Source organism: Felis catus, chromosome C1 (genome assembly GCF_018350175.1).
Source record: "Felis catus isolate Fca126 chromosome C1, F.catus_Fca126_mat1.0, whole genome shotgun sequence".
Taxonomy (NCBI): domain Eukaryota; kingdom Metazoa; phylum Chordata; class Mammalia; order Carnivora; family Felidae; genus Felis; species Felis catus.
This window is the reverse complement of record NC_058375.1, coordinates 112473991-112498558: the sequence shown is the minus strand read 5'-3', so window position 1 is coordinate 112498558 and position 24568 is coordinate 112473991. Positions and strand designations below refer to the sequence as shown.

Sequence of the window (24568 nt, the reverse complement as noted above, 5' to 3'; positions counted from 1 at the left end):
TATTAGAACAAATAAAAGAGTCCATCAAGGTTGCAGGATAAAAAATCAAAATAAAAAAATCAACTGCATTTCTATACCTAAGCAATGAACAATCCGCAAAATAAATTAAGAAAACAATTACATTTACAATATGTCCAAAAGGATAAAATACTAAGGAATATATTTAACAAAATACATACAAGATTTGTATAATTAAAATTAAAAAATATTATTGACATATTTTAAAAAGTCTTAAATAAGTGCAAAGACATCCATGGTTTTAGAAGAGAAGTAAAAATTCTGTTGAGATGTCAGTCCTCCAAAACTAATCTACAGATTCAACATATATATATACTCTCTATCAAAATCTTGGCTGAGGTTTGTGCAGAAAGTAATATATTCATGTGAAAATTCATATGAAAAATTCATATGGGAATACAATGGGCCCAAAATAGCTAGAACAATCTTTAAAAAAGGACAAAGTTTGGATTATCCATACTTCCCAATTTAAAAACTTATAAAGCTATAGTAGCCAAGGCAATGTGGTACTGGCATAAGGCTAGATATGTAGATCAATAGAATATAATTGAGAGTCCAAAAATAAATAAACTCTTAAGTTTATGGCAATTGATTTTCAATAAGGGTGTCAGGACAATGAAATGTCTTTTTAAGAAATGGTACTGAGATGACTAGATATTTGTGTATAAATGAATACAGCTCAACTCTTACCTTATATCATATGCAAAAATAACAACATGGCTCATAGAAATAAATGCAAGTGCAAAACTAAAAAAACTCTTAGAAAAAAATCAGGGCTGTTGGGATGTTGGATTAAGTTATGGACCCTTAAGATGCAACACTAAGAGTATATTTACCAAAGAAAATATAGGTAAGTTGAACCTCATTAAAATTTAAAAATTTTGTGCTGTACCATCAAAAAATAGTCAAATTGAAAAGTCAACTTACAGAATGTGAGGAAATATTTACAAATCATACAAGTTTTCAGAACAAAGAACTTTTGCAAATAATCCAATTTAAATATGGGCAAAGGACTTGAATAGATATTTCTTCAAAGAACGTCTACAAATGGCCAATAATCTCAGGAGAAGATGCTCACTATCATTAGTCAGGGAAATGCAAATCAAAATCCCAATGAAATATTTCTTCACACCCACTATGATGACTAACATAAAAAAATGGCATAGCAGAAGGTATAAAGTTATTGAATCGATGTATGTTGTACACCTGAAACTAATGTAACATCGTGTGTCAACTACACTTAAAAAGCAAACAAACAAAAGGAATAAAATACTGATATATGCCATAAGATAGATAATCTTTGAAAACATTATGCTACAGGGAAGAATCCAAATACAAAAGAGCCCTGTACTATATGATTCCATTTATACTAAATGGTCAGACTAGGCAAACCATAGAAACAGTATGGATTGGTGGTTTTCAGAGTATGGAGAGGGGCAAATTGAGATTGACTGCTAATGTGTTCAGGGTGTCTTTTGGGGGGAGATGAAAATTTCTGAAATTAGATAGTGGTGTTGTTGCCCAATTCTGTGAATATACAAAACAAACAAATAAACAAAAAACTTCAGAGGGTGAATTTCAGAGGATGTGAATTATAAAGCTATTATCTGGTAAAAGTGAAGGAGAGAGAAGTATTCTGTGGGTCAGGGAAGGACTGAAGACATCAGGCCTTGCAACCTCTTGTTCTGACCCCATGAAATGGGAATGCGGTAGTGGAAGGAGTGTCCTTCAGGGGCTTCACTTCAAATCTCTTTGACATTAGAAATTACCTTAATTGTTTTCAGGCTTAAAAAAAAGATTTTGATCAATAAAAAGTCTTCATCCTTACCCTTTAGAATTTTCTAGATGGTAAAATGTTACCATAATCCCCAGAGCCTTCTTCTGTTGTCTGATCTCTCATATAAGCTCTCATTTTGGGGGTCTGTAAAACACAAGCATTGAACATAAAAGTTGCTCTCCAGCACATTCTTGAGATTACACTTTATATTCATAATTGAAAATTCAGCATCAACTCCCATTTTATCACACCTAATGATTATCATAATTCCCTTCTTTTAAACCCAATTATTTTTCAATTAGAAATTCAAATGGTTTTTCAAGTTTCTATCTTCACCTTAAAATGACGGAGGCACTCCACACAGACTATTTCAGCCACAATTTGAAATACTGTGTAATGAGGATATTTTTAAATGTCAATTAAAATATTGTGATAAGAAAACCAATTCCATTAATGAAATATAAGATGATAAATATCTAATTATTTCTTGACGAAAATCTCCATTAGATGCTTTTAGCATTCCATTAATGTGTAGGAGAAACAGAACAGAGTTTTTTTAAAAAAATCCTTTAGAGTTTTAATCTTCTCCCTCTGTTCTCCAAGAGTTGTTAATTCATTTACAATCTGCTTGGACCTGTTGGTAGCAGGTGAAGCAGGAGAAGGACTCAGAGACAGGAGAAGTGATATGTGTTGAGGACTGAGGACAAGGAGGCAAAGTGTGGTAACTCAAGGGAACTTGATTAGTTTAATTTGATTGGAATCCATAGTGCATAAGGAAAAGCAACAAGAATCTTTTTCATTTCTCTCATTGAATCTTTTAAAAACAAAACCCGTAAGGCTGATATTATTTCCAGGAGGAAATCATGATTCAGCCTATGTAGGTGGCTTGCACCATCTCACAAAGTCCTGGAATAGTAGAGCTGGTCCGCATACTCATTTTCAAAATTCCAGGTCTTTGGTAAGCTTTTGCCTTTCCCACGGATGCCTTTCTCAATTTTCCTGGTGTGGAGAGAATGTCCTGGTGGGGTAAGTTGGAAAATGAATAGAAACTTAGAAAATAAAGGCATTGAAGGGATGTGCATCTCATTAATCGCTGATGGTGAACAGTGTGGCCGATCCCACTGTGCTTGACTCAGAGACACCATTCCTGTGAGTCTTTACTGAGTGAAGAGGGGAATTTCAGGTTATGTTTCTATACAGAGAGATAATTCCAGAAGATAGACCCTTTAGTCAAGAACAATTCTAAACAATGATGGGTGACTATGTTGTGCTGCCTTGCTCTTTGATGAATAATCATACTATATTGTCATCCAGAGTTGAGATGGATGTTCGTGCACAGATAGCCCCAAACTTTAAAATTAAGCCATCTGTTCAGTAATAGTTTAGCATGGGAACATTTTTTATCAACACTGAAGAAGTACAGGAGTAGTATATGAATGTGCGGACATGACACCATTTCTTTCACTGATCGACCTTTCAAAGGACAAATTGAAATATCCCGTAGTCTTCTCTACAAGCATTTATTAAACATATGTTGCATGTCTAGGTGTAAATTTGATTATTTTGTTACACACATACATCAAAGGTTTAGCTCCCCTCTAGAAGTCATTTATAATGTGAACAGTTAGTAAAAATTAGCCCACATTTGGGGAAAACATAAAAGTACCAATTCCAAGTAAGTCATTAAGGGGGCTGTGAAGTTTTAACAATATTGGCCCAGGGCTTCATCACCTATTACTCACGAGATTTCAAACATGCTACTTAGCATCTCTTTCTCAGTTTTATTTTCTATAAAATGGAGATAATGCACTTTATTACCTATGTTGTTATTATGATAGATGATATGCATGCAAAGTATCTAACACAACTCTCAACAAATATTAAATACTCAATAAAAGCCAACTATGTATTCATAATCATTTATTATGTTTTAATTACTAATTATTTACCAAATAATTAAATATTTACTAAATAACTAGTAATTAATAAATTGTTTGTAATTATAGCTAAATTTTTTTATGATCTCAGACAAGTAGTTACTTTTCGGGTAACCAATGTTGATGCGGAATCAATCTCAGCAGAGGATCCTGAAGATTCCCTTCTGCAGAGGCAGAAATCCTCTGGCCTCAGTTGAAAAGATCCAAAAGATCACATAATATCATGTGCCACTTTGCTTCTCTGGTTATCCATATATACCTCATCAGGGCTTCAAGTACTTTTTCTTCTTCTCATTTCCTTTAGTATACTACATTTGTCAAACATCTGCCCTTGTGTGCTGATGAGTGTAACTTGAACTAGGACACAAATTACCTTGACGCCCTGTTACAGAGATTGGAAATGCTATTTTCATGTATCTGCTAATAGCCATCCTCCCCAATAGCGCCCATGTGACCTTTAAATATCACAGAAGCTAAGTGGCAGAGGAGAATAATAATGGCATTTTAATTGATTGGTAAATTATTGAGCAGCATTAGCTAATCCACCGTAACACTTCTTCTCTCTGCCCCACTCCATCTCGCTGGAACAAATCATTATGCTCTCTGGAGGGTTCCTGTTTTTCTTACATGTGAGTCTATGATCCATTTGACCCTGTCTTCTGTGGTGTAACATATAGGCTAGCTAAAAGAAAGTGCAGATAAATGTTGGAGAAAATAACTGTGTGGAAATCGTATGCTAAAAAGCAAATGTCATTGTAGACTAGGTCTCACTGAAGTTCTAACTATTCTGAGTAAGTGATAATAGTACTCTGAATTTATTCTTGCTATTTTTAAAATGATTTTTGAATGAGTTTAACAATTAACTTCAAGTCCCTTTGGACATTATTTTCTGGGGTTCCTATATTTCTGACCCTGGTAATAATTACCAAGCTTTGATATTAATCTCAAGTGAGTGACTACGTGACCCTTGTCCCATAATATGGCCTTACTATCTTTGGAAGCATTTTATTTAAAGACAGCCAGATGTATTCCTCCCTGCCCAATAAAATTCTGACCTCATGAAAATTTCCCAATCATCTTGACCCATGCTGAGTTTACTCCTTCCTGGAAATATTTAGAATTTTGTAATCCATTATCAGGAAAACCTTACAAGTCTTTGATACATTTCAGGAAGCAGTGGGAAGTGTGGTAGAAGTGGGGAAACACAAAGTCATCAAGAGCAGTCTGACCATAAGCACTGGATTCTCATGAACCTCAGTTTCTTACTCTCGACAGTTCCATGGAGTCATGAGAAAGAAATAAGAAACCTGGGAGCTCCCTGTACTAGGAGTTTGGGGTGGCCCCTGGACTATGCAGCACAGACACTCTTGATGGCCCAGGCACTCAGAGTGTGGTCAGCAGATAGTCCCTACCCCCAGCAGCAAGAGCTGTCATCTGTCCAGGCAACCCACATCCAATGACTGATTACCAACCAAGTTAGTCCAAAGTAGTAAAGCTCTAATTATCCTTCTATGTTCCCATATGGACCCCAAAGCTCCTACTGGGTTTGGCAAAGGCTTCGTCAGGCTTGTGTCACAGTTGAGCTTCTCCTGCCTGGTCCTGGTTTCTCACCCACTCTCTTATAAATGGTCATCCCTAAATTATATTCCCACCCACCATTGTGTTTTATCATCTGATTCCAGAGAATGAAACCTGAAATGGTACTGACACACACTAATCTTACAGTTGAATTTTTATGTCCTCCCCCAAGGACAGGAAACCAAGCCTTCTGCATTTTCCCCTGCCTCTCCTTTGATGAGACCTTTCAAGCTAATATCACTCTCTAGTCTTATTACTCTCCATTCCCAACTACACCCCCCCCCAACAATATAAGCATTGAACTCTGGGCTCCTTCAGCAGTCTCTCACATTTATTTGCCCTATGTGGCATGTCCTTCTCCTAAAAATGCCCTAATTCCTTTACCTCCTAGAACATTTAGTTCTGTTTTCAATCCTCTGAGAAAATTTCTTGGGCCCTTTGTTTTGTGTTTGGTGTTTCCATGACTATTTGGGCTTCCTTGTGCAAGTAATGATTGTGCTGTGATATACATGTTTATGTTTATCTCCCCTATTCATCTGTGAACTCACAGTAGGGGGTGATGAGACAGTGAAAATCATACTCTTCTCCATAGCAACAGTTCCTAGCACAGGGCTGGGGTGTGTTAGGCATTTAGAATCATTTGTGGAAAAGACTGGAGGGATAAGCAACTGAATTAATTAACAGTTGATACTTTTTCAGTGTCATATTATTAATCTTCCCAGATTTCTCCCCTCTTACTGTTACCATTAGTGTTTTTGAAGTGAAGATACTTCTATATGATTCCAAACCAAAGGACTGGACTATGTGTCTATCTATCTGTCTCAGGAAACGTTCAGAGGAAGAGATTGGCTATGTGCTATTTCTGCCTGCAGAGTTTTCAAAAAACCATGTGTCACAACTAAAGCTTCTGTACCCACAGATACACTTATGCTGGCAGTGTGTGGTGTGTATGTAACCTTCTCTCTCATTTGATACTAAAATTAGCTCATTAAACAAATAACTCAACTTATACAGCTTACACAAGTTCAGTATCAAGATGGCTGTTGGGATTTAGAAAGCTCTGGGGAACAACAACTTGCAATGAGTTCAATGGGTGGGATGGGAGGGGAAGCATGTACTGAGAAGTGAGTTATAAAGCCAGAGAGAGAGGCAGCATCAGTGCAGTGGAGTAGATATGGCAATTCAGGAGCAGAGGAGTAATAAAGAGAAAGACTTATACTTCAGAGTCAGGCGACTGAGGTTTGAGGCTCATTAGGCTCATCTGGAAATGGGGATAATACTTAATTCATAGAAATGTGATGAATATGTTTTATCCTCAGTGGTGAGGGTTTTAAATATGTTTGGAATGTTGGCATAAGCAATATGAACATCAATGAGTACTTTCTATCAGTCTGATGACAAGATGGTAGACAACTTTACTTACTTCTCAATTCTACTTAGGAACAGGCCTATCAAATGACCAATCATGTTTAGACCAGTGTTCTTGGCCATGAGGAGTGTAAATTCTTGTAGAGCAGGCTTCCTTCAACAAGCCTGCACTCCTTCCTACAAAATGGGCAGGGGTGCTTGGAGGAACTTATCCAACTGAAATCACCAACATTTAAGAAATGGTGTTTTCTGGGGCACCTGTGTGGCTCAGTTGGTTGAGCATTTGACTTCGGTTCAGGTCATGATCTCAAGGGTTCATGAGTTCGAGCCCCGGGTCAGGCTCTGTGCTGACAGCTCAAAGCCTGGAGCCTGTTTCAGATTCTGTGTCTCCCTCTCTCTCTGCCCCTCACCCACTTGCACTCTCTCTCTCTCTCTCTCTCTCTCTCTCTCTCTCTCTCTCAAAAATAAATAAGCATTAAAAACGATTAAAAAAAATGGTTCTTTCCCTTTGAAAACAGACTGACTTTATTTGTCTTGGATTTTGTGGTTTCCCTGAGTATTTATAATAAATGTAGAGGGGATTACAGCGTTAGGTCAGAAGCCCAGCACCAAGCCTATCTCTTAGCCTCTGGAGAGATAAGGCTTCTCTCTCAGTGTCAAGTCCCAGTTTTAAGAGATCTGGGCTCCACTCACCTTCTTGGGCCATTTGTAGAGTGCAGATAGTCTTTTCAATACATCCTTAAGAAACACAAATGGAAGAGTTGTGATTCCTGCCCTCCTTGCCAAGGCCATCGGGACTCAATCAGATGCAAAGGGAATAAAAGTAAAGGAATGATAAAAGGAATCTCATTCAGCACTGAATTCTCTTTTTCAGCCCACATTCACCATTTAGAGCAATGAGAGTGAACTCACTTAATCCATGAGCTGTACAGTAACCTATCTACACTGCCTTTGGCAATTGCCTCACAGGCTGGCAATCTAGATGGCACTGGACTATGTTCCCATCCCAGATTTATAGTACAACAAGTTGGGAGGGTGGGGGAGAAGAGGTGTGGACAGTGATTGGAGATGGGTCTTGAGTACATTGTGATATTTCCAGAATCACAGAAGCTAAGTCCTGGCACATTCTGACATCAGATACAACAGCCCCTAAATGTTTATTACATGCCAGATACCCATTCTGGCAATGGGATACAGAGAGGCAACACAGTGATTCAGTTAAGGGTTGGGACTCTGCAGTTAGTATGCCTGGGGATGAGACCTGTCTGATCTCCTGACATGCTGTAAGGCTTGGGCAACTGTCTCCTAGTCTGTGCCTCAGATTCTTCCTCTGTACAAGGAAGATAAGAAAAATACTTGCCATAGGGTTGTTGCAAGGATAAATGAGTTAATACAAATTAGGGACTTAGAACAATGCTTCAGTAACTTCTCAATAAGTGGTAGCTACTATAAATATTAATGAGGAGAAAGATAGGCCAAGTACCTCTGCTTCCTCTAGCTGCAGCTGAACTCCAGATTCTACCCCCACTGCTTCCCTCCCCAGATGTGGCATTTGGTGCCCTTGTCAATCTTTGCCATTACCAGTGACCTTGAATTTTGTAGCTGGCCCTGTTTCTTGAATCAGCACATTCCTCAATACTTAGTCTTGGGGAAGTCTTCCAAAGACTTCCTACCTTCTCACCTCCACCTTCTTGTCCTCAATCCAGTCATATGCAGCATTTCCAAGTTCTAATTCTGACAAAGTTGGACTTCCTGTCTATGATCTCAGAGACACATCACTTAACATAATTTAGCCTCAGTTTTCCATCCATGATAGAGGAGCTAGACATTAATTAGATAATTAATGAATTATTTAAGGTCTTTTTCAACTTTAATTTCCTGTAATTTATGACTATAGCCTGTTAGCCATTTAAAAAATAACCCCATTCTACCTTTTGAATCTAAGGCAAACATACTAGATGTTCCCCCAAGATGGAAGTGAAGTTCAGCATTATCAAGGTTAAGAACTCTGGACCCACGTCATAACGGAACAGGTGTTTGTCCATGGTGAACTGAGAAACCACTATCATGGGCTGAGCCTGACTCACTGTCAAAGGAAAGCCAAGGATATACTGGGGAAAGTGGGTTAACAAGAAGTGCTTGTCCTGATGTGTTTCTTGGAGGCCAAAGTTAACAATGAATCTGAGGCCCAGACAGTGGGCAATGGAAGAATAACCTGGAAGCGAGTGCTCCAAGCAAAGGCTAGAACATCAGAAAAGACAGAAACTCTGGGGACTCTTTGTGTTAGGGGTTGCTCTTAGGCGGATTTTATTTTCAAAATGCTCAACACTGCTGAGCAATGCTATTTCCTCTCCCAGAACAAGAAACACAATTCAGTCAGGAACCTGAAAGGAGCAAATACCTCAGTATCTCCTCCTAGATTTCAATAGCACAAAAATCCGTGTGTGTGTGTGTGTGTGCGTGCGTGCGTGTGTGTGTGTTTGTGTATGCGTATATGTGCAGGCACAATCCCCTAAACTGGAGTCAAATGAGATATAAAAAGTATTCAAGATGAAAACATTTGGAGCACATTAAACAAAGTGGAGTCCGAATCAGGAATCCTGATGTTTTGTTGTTTCTCTCTCCTTTTAACCTCAATGTGGTCATTTTACAGATCTCCACAGTGTTCGATGCTTTAATTTTCTTCCCTGTGTATAAGATAATTTGTTTTCAGTTGAAGTAACATCTGTTTCTGTAGATAATTAAGTTATTAGATGCCGATCAATTTAATAAAGCCACAAGGCTTTCCTGACCTCTTTATGCATAATCAATGAATTTAGATGCAAAATGTGAAAACTTTACTTTTTTAAAAATGATCTAAATCTTCCATTAACACAGTCATTTTGCAATTATGTGGTGCTTGCAATCAGAGAGCTATGCAAACATGACATTATGGAAACAAAGATTATTTAGTCATTATGGGGTAGCAAGAGAGACTGGGGAAGTAGCTGATCTTCTCTTTGTCCTTGAACAACAGTTTCTATCTTTATTACCTGAAGTTCTTTTATTTTATACCTCCGACAGTTAATGTTCCTATCCCACCTGTTATATAATAGGTGTCATTTCTAGAGTGTTCTAGGCACTTTGCATATATTTTCCACATTTAATTTTTCCTGGCAATCCTGCAAATAATTATTAATATTTTCCATTTTGCAGATGGCTGAGACAGGCAGGCAATTCATCAGGGCTTCCCAAGTGGAGTCAGAATTTAAACCTTCAGCCTCTGGACTCTGGAGTCCACCTCCTCATTGCACCACTAATTGGTGGCCGTTAGCCATTAGCACTGTACCCTGCTTCTTGTGTGCTTATCTGTGTTAATTGGGAGGTGGTGGGTGGGGAGGCAAGCAGCTTTGACTCCCATAGATTCCCAAAGTCATAATGTATCCAAGATTCAGAATTCTGTTTCTGGGGTTCCAACAATTCATAGGTAGACCACCTTCACTATAAGAAGTGGAAGTAAACTTTCAAGTTGATGGGAGAGCACTGAAAGAATGAATAAGGGATAAAATTAAATACTTGTTAATGTTTATTTAATTTTGAAAGAGAGAGAGCATGCAAGCATGATCGGGGGAGGGGCAGGAAGAGGAAGACAGAGGATCCCAAGCAGGCTCTGTGCTGTGAGCCCAAAGCTTGAAGCGGGGCTCAAACTCAAGACTGTGAGACCATGATCTAAACCAAAATCAAGAGTCAGCCACTTAACTGGCTGAGCCACCCAGACACCCTATGAATCAGGAATGAAATTAGACACTACAGGTCACCATGATAACCTTCCAGTCACTAGAGAATGTAGAATTCCATTTATATCTAGTTTAAGAGATAAAGCCAAAATATATTTTGTGACTTTCACCTTAACTTTATGTGCCAAATAAACATGGGAATATAAATTAGCAAAAAATTCTATTTATGTTTTTTCTGTCAAATGTAATAATTTTTATTTCCCTTAAGACATTTTTTTTATGTCGGGTTTCCTGAGTGGCTCAGTCAGTTAGGCAACTGATTCTTGATTTCAGCTCAGGTCATGATCTCACAGTTCAGTTCATGAGATTGAGTCCCACTTCAGGCTCCATGCTGACAGAACAGAACCTGGTTGTTCTCTCTCCCTCTCTCACTGCCCCTTCCCCACTTGTGCACATGCACACTCCCTCTCTCAAATAAATAAATACACATTATTTTTTAAAAAGAAATTTTTATGTCATTAATAAAGACAGTAACACAAAAACAGTTGTGAAGTGTAATTGACAAGATAGAAATCACCAAGAATGTGAACCTCCTTAAAGTCCTTCCAGGCTCAACACATCAGCCTCAGTTTTCTCAAACATGTGGAGAAGAGAGTACATCTGTTCTCTGTACATCTATCTGTTACATGGTCTTATTATGAAGATCAATGAGGGAGTGTAAAATGCAGAAATTCTGAAAAGTGTAAAGAGCCAGATATGTATAAAGTTTTATTTGGTAATACATTCTTGTTAATTTCCATGTGGTGAGAGATTTCCATCTGATGGGAGTCATCATTTCTGTTGTGCTCATTCCAAAATAAACTAATGATTTTATCTGCAAAAGTTAAATGAAGTTGAAGTGGTACTGTTTTTAATAAATTATTTTCTTTCCTACAGAAATATAAATGAAACAATCAATTCATAAGATTACTAATTGTTCTTCCCTGATCTGTCACCATGCCACATCTTTGAGAGATGACTGAGTATGACCATAGCACAAGGCTGTGTTTTTCTAACTTTCCAACAACTGTAGAATTAGAATATACAAGTCTTTGGGATTAGCAAGTGGCATTTCAAATGTGACTTGCAAATGTATCTTAGTTTAGGCACTAACTATACAATAATAATTTCATGTATAATTTTAATACTAAACATTGAACAACTGTTTCAGAGACCAAGGATTTTGCCTGTCAATTCTTATGACCATGTAATGCTGCAGGTAAATCTCTAATTGCCCCTGACATTCTTGCTTTGTAAATTTGTTATCTTATTTGTGGTGTTTCCAGGTTTTCTATTGTGAAACACACCTGTATATATAAAGTTTATTGCTGTGTGTTTGATTATAATGACCTTAATCACCTTTTTTTGGCATGTAAGATCACAGAAATTTCTTTTTGGGGGGATAAGTAGTGAAAAATTAAAAGAGGCCATGAAGGAAAAACAAAGTCCTTTCAGAACTCTCTGACTCTTAGCATACAGAAAAGATGAGTATAAACTCTGGTTTAGCCTTTGGTTGACACAATCTGGATTTCTGCCTGTTGTCTTGGTGGTCCATTTGGTTTAGTGTTTTTCCATTGACTTCCCATATTCTCCCTCCCCCCCCCCACCAATAACTATGTTTTAAAATTAAAGTATAAATTATACACGGGAAAGTCTAAAACCCTTAAATGTACTATGCTTTGCGTATGTATGCACCTGTGTAACTACTGCCCAAATGAAGATACTGGAAACCTACCAACTATTGTAGGTTTCCAGCCACTTACAGACCCCTCAAGAGCATTCCAGCTGACATCTCCCCAGAGGGATTCAGTATGTCAACCTCTAACACCATAGATTAGTTTTACCTGATTTTGAACCAGATATAAATGGAATCATAACAAAGTATCATTGTTATCATTACACTAAAATAAGCCAAGGGAGGCTCTTAGGTCTCCACTTTGTACTTACTTTAAGCTTCTTTCACAGTCTTCCATAGTCATGTATGAAATGTGTGCAGAAAATAGTTCTTGCTTTATGCATGATTAGATCTGAAAGATGATTACACAGGATATATCTTTCTTTTCCATATCCTTCCAGACACAAGGGTACTAGTGACTCCCTTCCAAGGAGCACATGCAGGGGACACACATTAAAACAAAGTGCCTTTAGGCAGGAGCAGCTGGCCACATCTAATTCTTTTGGCTCTTGGGATGTGGGTGAAGAAGTATTCATCATAGTTCTCCATGATGGCCACTTGATGACCTCCCATGGCCCATGTCATAATCAATAAGATTCACAAAGCCACTAGGATCGCAGTCGGTTGTGTCAGTGGGAAGTGAAGGGAAACCATAACTTAGGTGTCCTATAAATGTGGTGGAAAAATAAAAAGCCGAGCAATCCTGCTGTGGAGATGTATTGCGATTAATCTGAGCAGTCTTGCTGCAAAGGCTTGGTCATTTATTATAAGGTGCACAACTATTTGTTGTGTAGTAACACCTTTTTTCTTCTCTTATAATAAATGTTTTCAGTAGTAATGAGCTCAAAAGAATGAGAGTGTGTTTGATGAAAAATTAAATGCTAAATTTTCATTTTTCAAAAATGTTGATGATGAGCATGTAAAGCACTAAGTATGTGTCAACATTTACTATCAACTGTGAGAGATCGCAGTGTTATCACAAAGACATGAAAATCAAAACACAAAGATTAGCGGACTAAGCTTCATCATCTACTGCAACAAATAGTAATTATTTTAAGATGATGCCTGGAAATAATTTAATATTGTATCTAGAGAAGGTGTGTTTAAATATTATTCTAATGCAATATTACCTTTTTCCCCCCTAGATCAAATGAACATGTGTTGTAGTGAACCTCCAGAGTGACTCCCAATGGTTCCTACTTCTTGGTATTCAAACCCTTGTGTAGTTCCTCCTACAGTCCCAGGTTAAGTTACATAAGACTGTATTTTCTACCATGAGTTGTCACTCTATTTTTCTCTCTCATATTCTTAGTTCTGCAAGGGGTCCAGGTGCCATGTCATAAGAACACCAAGGCACCTGGTGTATCTTTTCTGAAGAAGCGTATCATCTTATGGTAAAAAACGCAAGTCTGACTGGCAGCCAGAAAAAAACAAAAAGAAAAAATTGTAAGAGTAACCTTAATAATGTTTTTTAAAAGTCTCCTGGAATGTACACCAAGGTGATGCTCCACTTTGCAAGCAGCCCATCTCCCTTCTCTAACTATATGATATGATGCTGGACTTAAGAGGGAAAAAAAAAAAATATATATATATATATATATAGTAGCAAAAAGAGTATCTAGATCCCACTGGACCATATAAACTATTTCATCTGTAGTTCTAATTTAACATCTTTTCCCTTAAATTAATTTTTCCAGAAGTGTTGAGATTGTTAATTTTCTATACGCCAGTTATAAAATACAAATGTCAAACATGTTTAGGTGGAGAATATGGGTAAGAACAGGGAAGAGAAAGAATGATTATTTAAAAAAATTTTTTTTTCAACGTTTATTTGTTTTTGGGACAGAGAGAGACAGAGCATGAACGGGCGAGGGGCAGAGAGAGAGGGAGACACAGAATAGGAAACAGGCTCCAGGCTCTGAGCCATCAGCCCAGAGCCCGACGCGGGGCTCGAACTCACAGTCCGCGAGATCGTGACCTGGCTGAAGTCGGACGCTTAACTGACTGCGCCACCCAGGCGCCCCGAAAGAATGATTATTTTAAACATAGCCTTTTAAATAACCAACAGATTAAGACTGAAGGTGTTCACAACTACCGCTAACTCCCTTATCCAATGAGGTCCCTAATGAGGGCTCAGCCATTGGACACAACTCAGCACATCTCTGTCTCAGCCTGGCCTGTTTTTGCCTCCTCCAATAGAAACAATCAGTCTCTCCCCAGGGCATGTTTTTTGTGGTTTTGATTTCTGCTTAATCATGTCTTCTTACTCATCTTTATCTATTGCTGTGTAACAACACCAAAATTCAGTGACATAAAACAACAACCATTATTTTTCATGGTTTTGGGGGTTGACTGGGCTCTGATGTATGGTTCTCCTGCACCATGTGGCATTGTCTTACCTGCCTTCAGTTGGGTTAGGTCGTGAGGTCTAAGAAGTTCGCACTTGCATGTCTGGTATCACACTACTCCTTCCTATGAGCTCTTCTAGCTCAGTAGCTTGGTCTTCCTCACATCATGGTGATCTATCTCTGCATCAGTCAGAATTCTTCCTTGGCAAATCACTTGAAGAGCAAAAGCAGAGGCAACCAGGCTTCATGGAATTCTATTTATCAAAGGAACTTATGAGGCAAACCTAGATACAAGAGGAGAGTAGGAAGAGATTCCATTTCTTATTGGTTAAGGCAGGTATCCATACACAATGAAAGAAATGTTGCTGACATCATCTTTGGAGAGTTTAACCTATTCATGGCTCCCCCTAACTCCACCTTACTCCTCATCTGCACTTTTTGACTATATGTTCTTTAGCTTTTAGCTCCCTGAGTCCCCCATCACATACCAAGCGTAACATCTCTGGTTCAAATTTCTAAGAGAAATAGCTAATCAATTAATTAATTGTCCTTAGACAGAATAAACTTTCAAAAAGAAACATCTCACATGTCATTGATCAGTTTATACAAATTATTCTTGAATTTGGTGCTGGTTTTTCAACCAAAAAGCTTGGCTACGAAGGGCAAGAACAGGTGTTATAGTGAGTGGCAGGCATGGGCTGCTTTATCAGAACAGGGCTGGTAGGTGTGGTCTTTTCCCTCAGATAAGTGCAGTGACTGTGAAGAATGTACCTTGACCAGCAAGCTATCTCTTAACTAATGAACCAAAATGAGGTATTGATTTTATAGTTACCTGGTTATTTATTTTTCTCCATCTAAAAGTGTCCCTTTGCTAATCTGAAGCCCCTCTGCCCATGGGGTGAGGCAAAACAATCTATCACAGAAAAATCAAGACCGAGTTACATTATTTATCAGCCTCTAGCATACTGGGATTCTTTTTCTTAACTTTCCACATTCTAAACAATGGAAGCATGAGGTCTTTCTGGAACATTATAAGTCTCTTTAGAATACATTTGAAATATAAAATTTACATAATGAAATAATCTCTTCATTGTAGTATGTTCTTCAAACTCCTTTCTCCCACACATTTATTTTCATTGCTTTAAACTTTAATTTATTGGTTTGATTTATTTTATTTCTTTTTTATGACAGAAAACTTGATAATAAATTTGTACAAGTTTCCCTGTGATGCAGCCCTTTCATATATATACCTAGAAGTTCTTGCCTATCTGATGTCCAGAAAGAATAATAGTATAAGACAGCAAAGAATAATAGAAAGAATCCATAGTTCTATCAGAATCCTGGTACCTAAGAAAACTGAGATTTTGTTACAAAGGACTTGAAACTCTTTTCTTATCTTTCTTTTTCTAAACAGGTGCTGTATATACGTCTCTGGTCCACTCTGATGCTGTTTACTTTGAAGCCGTTGATCCTAAGCTGAGAATAAATAGAGGAAAAGAGTTTTCATCCACCACATTAATCCTTTGTTTTATTACTATTACCCATTGGGACTTTACTAAATATTTGAGATATCTGCCTTCATGAAGCTCAGATAAGAGAAAGACATATATGAAAATGAATATGCTTTGTAGGACACAGGCCACAAAGAAAAAAGTACTCATTCTGCTGAGGAAGGAAAGAGCAGAAAAGTCTTCATGGAGGAGACAAATTGAAATGTGGAGTTATATTTTTAATGGACATCCTGTTAATCTTCATTGTTGTCAGGACTTGATACTGTCTTTCTTTTCATTTATAGCCTTAAAGTGGATTTTTTTGTGGGATATGATTTCCATTGAGATATTTTCTGGGACTTAATTTTTAAATATGTTAACTCATTTTTCTTATTGATTTCTAGCTTAATTCCACTTTGGTCAGAAAACATATTCTATTTTATTTCAAGGATCAGTGATTTTTGAAAATTTTCTATGGGTGTTTATATACATATATATACATATATATATAATTAATATATACACTATAATACTATATTATTATGTATATACTATACATAATAATAATAATACATAATAATACTACTATATTATTAATGTATATGCTATACACCTATATATATATATATATATGTGTATATATATTCTTAGGAATGTTCAAATTATCTATATCTTCATTAATTTTTGTTTACTTATCTTACTAGTTACTGAGATAGTTATATGAAAACATCTTCACTATTATTTTGGATAGGCTCTAATATTTCCCATAATTATGTCTATGTTTCCTTTCTATGCATTGCCTGTGGAATTTACATCAGTAGTTGTTTTGGAAATCTGTAAAGTGTGAATGTTCATATGCTATACGACTCAGCCATTCCACAATTAGGTATAGTTGACCAAGAAACGCTTGCTCGTGTGCACTAAGAGACATGTAAAAATAATTCAGAACAGTAGTATCCATAGCCTCAAATTGGAGATAATACAAATGCCCCTTAACAATAGAATAAATAAATAAATTGTGGCATATTCATCCATTCAATGGCATACCATAGAGCAATGAAAAATAACAATTGATAGCTATACTATGTACAAATACCACAGACAAGGCTAAGGAACAGAAGGCAAGTGTGTACCATATGACACCTTTTATATAAATCAAAACCAGGCCATAGAACCTAGGGTTAGAGCTCTGAAAAATTATTACTTTAGAGAGGATGGTCGGAAAGTAAGTGAGAAGGGACATGAGGGTGATATTTGGGTGATACTTTAATTTTATTAAATTGGTGTCGATTCAAAAGGATTTAGCTTTCTGTTCATTGAATGGGATATTTAGGATCTGTGCTTATCTCTGTATATTTGATATATCAATTCAAATATATATATATATATATATATATATAGTTTATATACTAGCATATGTGTATATAATGAATGTGTATATATGAATATAAGAGCATGAAGGGTATTCCAGACACAGAGAGAATCACAATCCAAGGAACAGACGATAAACAGCAAGGTCCTTCCTGGCAACTTCAAAGACTTCAGCACCAACAGACAAGAGAAGGAGAACCACAGTAGGAAATGGCTGACTAACCGTTCACTTAGCGCACCATTGATTTGTATGTTTCCCTCATGTATGCTTCCCTCGGATGAAGAAAAACAGCCCAAATGTCAAAACACTACTTTGTTTTCTTTAAGAACATGGATCTCAAGATAAATGAATCTCAAATGAAGTCAACAGCACCAAGGAATGAACATCAGTGTTCTTCCAAATTTGTATAAGAAATACTCTGTGCTGGCAGCCTGGGTGGCTCAGTCTGTTAAGCATCTGACTTCAGCTCGGGTCATGATCTCGTGGTTTGTGAGTTCAAGCCCCACGTCAGGCTCTGTGCTGACAGCTCAGAGCCTAGAGCCTGCTTTGGATTCTGTGTCTCCCTCTCTCTCTGCTCCTCCCCTGCTCTCTCTCTCTCTCTCTCTCTCTCATAAGTAAACATTAAAAAAAATTTTTTAAAGAAATACTCTGTGCTTGTGTCCTCTACATATTGATTTTGTAATTCATAAATCTTCTAAATAGCACTGCTAACCCACAATATAAAATGTACATTATATATGAAAAATAGAAAGTTATAAAATTTTATATGAATAGAAATTTTGCCATTTTCTTTCAGTGTCTCGGTAGATCACCTTGAGAACCCCTTTGGAGAGTCAATTGTGAATTCTTTCTGAAATAGGCACTGCTTTATTACTAAGGAGTCTCCAGAAAAGCTGATAATAATGTGCTGTAATTCAGGATAAGGAGGTAACCTGTGCGCTTTGTCCCTAAGACAAGGTTTTCATGGTTTTAGAAATTAATTCGAGAGTAGAATCCTGGTTAGAAGAACTGACCTTCAACACTACTGGGAGGAAAACAGCAGGCATCTTTGACATCTATTAATTTACATTCTGGGAAACTCATCCTCCTTTAGGATTACTTTTTGGTAGAGAGTTCATGGAGGAAAAGGAGTCTTGAATTGAATCTTGAAAGAATCATTACACTTTTAAAGGAAGAAAGTAATGAACATTTCAGGGGCAATGGAAACTTGGGATATAAAGGGGAATTTTAAGTAACGATTTAATTTTCTTTCTTTTTCTTTTAATTTTTTTAATTGTTTTAAATATTTATTTATATTTGAGAGAAAGCATAAACAGGACAGGGACAGAGACAGATTGAGACAGAATCTGAAGCAGGCTCAGACTCCCAGTTGTCAGCACAAAGCCCAACATGGGGCTCGAACTCACAAACTGTGAGATCATGACCTAAGCTGAAGTTGGATGCTTAACCGACTGAGTCACCCAGGTGCTACCTTTTTAAATTTGTTTAAAAAATGTTTTATTCATTTTTGAGAGAGAAAGAGAGAGATTGGCAGAGTGAAAGGGAGACACGGAATCCAAAGCAGGATCCAGGCTCTGAGCTGTCAGCACAGAGCACGATGTGGGGCTTGAACTCATGAACTGTGAGATCATGACTTAAGCCGAAGTCAGATGCTTAACCAACTGAGCCACCCAGGGGCCCTGATTTAATTTTATTTCTTAACTTGGGTTACAATTAACAAGTTCAGATTTATGTCATTTTATTGGACGAAATATTTATGTTTTATGCACTTGTCTTTTCAAACATCAAAAAGAGTAATTTAATAATGGAAAGGTTTAGAACATATGAAGTAATAGCCTCTAGGGGGCATCTCTGTTCAGAACATTGAGAAGGAAAACAAAACAACAAAAACTTCCAGGTGTTTTCCTAGAAAGGTCAGCAGGGCAGGAAAATTATCTCTTGAATTGTTGGTAGTGAAGCAAATAATGGAGCTTTCAAGTTAAGATTTCTGTTTATCTAAAACAAACAGGAGGCTCACCTGATGCTACTACTATATAAATTAGTTTCTCAGAGAATGTGCAAGAAACTAAATAAATCTCTTGAATTAGTTGCCATCTCTGTATTCGCAGAGGCTGAATTATGCATGAAAGTAATGCTAACTGAAATTAAGACTTCTCAGCTTGCTCAAAGTGAGGAAAACTGGGGTCCCAAGGACATGCAGACAGATAACAGACCCTCACTCCCTTAAATGACACTGATAATATGCACATTCACACTTGAGTAATTCAATTATATATGAGTCAGAAAGTTAAAAAAGAAAGAAAAAAAGTGCAACATTTCTGGTTTCAGTACTGACTAAAGAACTTAGAAGAACTTTGAAGTCATTATTCACATCCTTACAATAAATACAAGCTGGGGTGCCTGGGTGGCTCAGACGGTTGAGCCACCAACTTCGGCTCAGGTCATGATCTCACAGTCTGTGAGTTTGAGCCCTGCATCAGGCTCTGTACTGGTGGCTCAGAACCTGGAGACTGCTTCGGATTCTGTGTCTCCCTCTCTCTCTGCCCCTCCCCCACTCATGCTCTGTCTCTTTGTCTCAAAAATAAATAAAAACATTAAGTAAATAAATAAATAAATAAATACAAGCTGAACAAACTGAAAATTAACGACTCTTCTTACACCCATCAGAGAATGAAGATTTCAGTAAAAACTGCCACTGCAAAATCTAGAAACATAGGTGAATCCAGAGAGTCACAGTTGAAATATGCTTACCTCCAACAGAAGCTGTTGGAGCCATCCACCAGTAGGAACACTTAAATGATAACTTTGACAAATTGCCAGAGGTGGAGTGTGAACCACTGTGACACAGAGAATCTACTGGAGGCTTCTGATCTGTAACACCCTTACACTTCTGTGGTTTTATGCCTGGTAATCCTCTCCAGTTCTCATATTGACAATCGGAGAAAGATCCGCCCCCCCCCACCCCCCGCCATGGTTCTGACATGGGGAGGAATAGGGTAATCACTGTGAAATATACCTGAAGTGGTCGACATACCCTCCAGGGGAAAAGATTTTTTCCACAGCCTTATCCTAGCTGGAAGAAGAGCATTCTGCACCCCTCAACCTCCTCCAGCCTTCTTGTCTCATCTAAGGTATAAAAGAATATTACTGGGGGGAGGGGGGCATGTTAAAATTCTGAGGCAGGCTAAGAAACAGAAAAACATGATCTCTGTATAAGGGTAAAAAACAGCAATAGAAACTGTATGTAAGAGTGAACAGATGTCAGATTAAAAGACATAGACTTCAAGGTGACCATGTTCAGAGAATGAAAGCAAAACGTGCTTAAATAAATAATGATGAAACTGTCTCATCAAAGAGAGAATGTATATAAAGCCATAGTTAGTAGTTCTTTATACTGACTTTAGAAGAAAAGTATAATTTTAAATTAAAAATTCCTGGAGAGGCTCAAAGTAGATTTGAACTGGCTGAAGAATTAGAGAACTTGAAGAGAGACCAATGCAGATTATGCAGTCTGAAAAACAGAAAGAAAAAGGAATGGGAAAAAAATTAACAAAGCCTCAAAAAAAGATGGGACACTATTAAATGCACCAGCATATGCATAATGGGGGAAGTAGCTTGAGGGGAGAGAGAGAAAGGAGCAGAAAAAAAAGTATATTCAAAGAAATGATGGCTGAAATTTTCCCAAATTTGAAAAAAAAATCTATATATTAAACAAGATTGATAGACTGTTATTAGGATAAATGCAAAGATATCCATGTGCCTATCATATATAGATGATGAAAACAAAAAACAAAAAAACATTTTGGAAACATCAAGTGAAAACAAATCATCACATAAAAGGGAACCCCAGTAAGACTGGACTACTGAAATTTCATCTGAAATAATGGAGGCCAGAAGGCAGTGAAATTACATATTCAACGTCCTCAAATTAAAAATACCAAGCAAGCATACCACATCCAGTAAAGCAAAGTGCAAAAATAATAGCAAAATAGACTTCAAAGTTTTACAAAATCAAACAAACACGGAATTCATTTTTAGAGGATCCATCTTATGAGAAATACTAAACAAAGTTATTCCTGCTGAAAGCAAGTGATTCCAGGAAATAATATGAACTGACAGAAAAAAAACATAGAACACTAGTACAGGGAACTATGTAATTATAAAAAATAGTTTAAATGCATATTTTATTTTATTCCTTTAACTGACTTTAAAAAATAATTGGATAAAATAATACGTATAGGATCATACTGATGGGCATAATGTAATATATTTGCTGGAACATTGCAAAGGAAGACAGTGGGAATAAAGCTGTGTTGAGCTAAAAAGTGAATCTAGACAATAACTTGAAAATATAGGACAAATGAACAGAACAGGAAACATGAAATAAAAAAGCAAATATAACAAAAAGCTATAAATACATGCTTTTTTTTATACTCATAAAGTTAAAACTATAGCAATATATTGTTGAAGTTTGTCAAATATATAGATGTAATATATATAATAATAATACTTCATAAAACAAGAGGAAGATCAAGTAATATTTTTATACATAATTGAAATTGTTTTATGAATCTGAAATATATTCTGACAAGTTCAAGTGTATATAGTAAGCCATATAGCAGCCATTAAAGAAATAAATCAAAAACTATATATAGAAAACATTATCAAAGAAATGAAAATGTATTTATATAATGCAGGAAATATGAGTAAAGTAAGAACAGAGAAACAAAAAAACTTGAAACATATAGAAAATAAAATGGCAGAAGCAAATTCAATTATATTAATAGTAACATAAAATGTAAATGGATTACACAATCTAATTGAAAGGCAATAATTGACCAGATAAAAACCAAGCTATGATCATATTCTGCCTACAAGAAGCACACTATATATTCTAAGATACATAGACTGAAAGTAAATGGATGGAAAAATATATACCATGCAAACAGTAACCACAAGAAAGAAAGAATGGGTATACAAATACAAGAGTAGTAGATTGTAAAGTAAAAAAAAAAAAAATACTAGAAATGAGATACATCTTATAATAATAAAAGGGTCGATCCATCAGGAAGATATATCAATTATAAACATACATACACCTAACAATGAAGAACCAAAACTCATGTAGCAAAAACTGACAGAACGGAGGACAGTTCAACAATAATAGTTGAAATTTTCAATAAAACCCGTTTCAATAATGTAAAGAACATGTAGGTGAAAAATCAGCATGTAATTAGATTTCAACCATAATATAACCAATTAGACGTAGCACACGTGTCAATAGTCCATCTCACAAACAAAGAATATAAAGTCTTCTCATGTGCGCATGGAGCATTGTGTAGGACACACCATATTCTGGGCAATAAAACAAACTTCAATAAATTTCACATGGAAGTTATATAAAGTTTGTTTTCTGACGTCAGTGGAATGAAATTATAAATAAATAACAGAAAGAAACTTGAGACAGTCATAAATGTGTGGAAATTAAACAATACATCCTAACTAACAGATCAACGAAGAAATCTAAAGGGAAAATAGGAAGTGCTTTGAGATGAATTAAAATAGAAACACAACTAACAATGGAATACAGCTAAAGCAGTGTTTAGAAATGTGTAACTAATTGGCTGAGTCAAAAAGAAAAGAAATATTCTTAATAACTTAAATCTTAAATCACTGAAAAAAAAATAAAAAGAAAACTAAACCTAAAGCAAACAAAATCAAGGAAATAAAATTTAGGGCAAGATTTGACAAAACAGAAAACAGGCAATAAAGAAAATTAATATAAGAAAACTTTGGGGTTTTTTTTGAAAGTTTTAATAAATTTGATAAATCTTTAGCTAGATAGACAATAAAAAACAAAGGCACTCAAATAAAGAAGTAAAAATGAAATGGTACATTACTATTGACCTTACAGAAATAAAAAGGATTATGAAAGAATTTTTGAAAAATTGCATGCCAATAATTACATAAATTAGATAAAATGGACATGTTTCTATAAAGACATGATCTATTCAATTTGATTCAAGAAAAATAGAAAATTTTGAATAAATGTATATCAAGTAAAGAGATTGAATTAATAATAATAATAACAGCAACAACTACCGAGAAGAAAAAGCCCAGTCCCAATGACTGCTCTGGTAGATTCTACCAAATATTTAAAGAAGAATTAACACAATTTTTCAAAAAGCCTTTCAAAAATAGAAGAGAAAAAAACACTAGTCAACTTATTTCTTGGAGCCAATATTATACTGGTACCAGAGCCAAACAAGAAATGACAATAAAAGAAAACTATAGACGAATAGCACTTTTGAATATAGACATAAACATTCTAAACAGAATACTAGCAAACATAACTCAATTAAGTTAGGACAATTATAAGTAGAATTTATCCAGGAATGTAGGATTGGCTTAATATCCAAATATCTATTTTTAATTTTTTTTTTTTAATTTGAGTAGAGTTAACACACAATGTTACATTGGTTTCAGGTATACAACATAGTGATTCAATTTCTCTATACATTATGCTATGCCCCCAAGTGTTGTTAACATCCATCACCATACAACACTATTACATGATCATTGACTATATCTCCTAATCTGTGCTTTTTATTCCTGTGACTAATTCAATCTATAACATGAAGCCTGTATCTCTCATTCTCCTTTACCATTTTGCCCACTCCCCCACCTCCCTCCCTTCTGGAAATGATCTTTCCTTTTTTTTTTCCTCTGCATTTACATAGAAATATGTAATCTTATTCTGATTTTGTTTATTTGTTCATTTCTTTTGTTTTTAGATCCCATATATGAGTGAAATAATATCAATCATTGTTATATACCATATAACATAAGATATATGTTATAAAACCAAATAAATAGGGGCACTAGGGTGGTTCAGTTGGGCAGCCAACATTAGCTCAGGTCACGATCTTGAGGTTTGTGAGTTGTGAGTTCAAGCCCCATATGGGGCTCTGTGCTGACAGCTAGAGCCTGGAGCCTGCTTTGGATTCTGTGCTTCCCTTTCTCTCTACCCCTCCCCTGCTCGCACTGGGTCTTTCTATTTCTCTCTATCTCTCTCTCAAAAATAAATAAACATTAAAAAAATTTTAGTAACAAAAATACACCAAATAAATAAATAAATAAAATAATTAAGTATTGTCAATGAATGAAAGACAAAAAATCCAATGAGAAACAAAAGTCACATGATTATCTTAATAGACATGGAAAAAGCATTTGACCTTTTCATAATGAAA

General features: G+C 36.2%; 1 long non-coding RNA gene across 1 annotated transcript in view; it reads right to left on the bottom strand.

Annotated features, from left to right (window-relative positions):
- Window positions 1-282: 282 nt before the first annotated feature.
- Window positions 283-24568, bottom strand: part of LOC109502622 — a 100742-nt gene continuing 76456 nt past the window's right edge. Inside the window, exons 2-3 of the long non-coding RNA XR_002161341.3 lie at window positions 14508-14740; window positions 283-1939 (exon numbers count right to left, since the gene is read on the bottom strand). This is a non-coding gene — a long non-coding RNA (uncharacterized LOC109502622). The remainder of the gene's footprint in view (window positions 1940-14507; window positions 14741-24568) is intronic.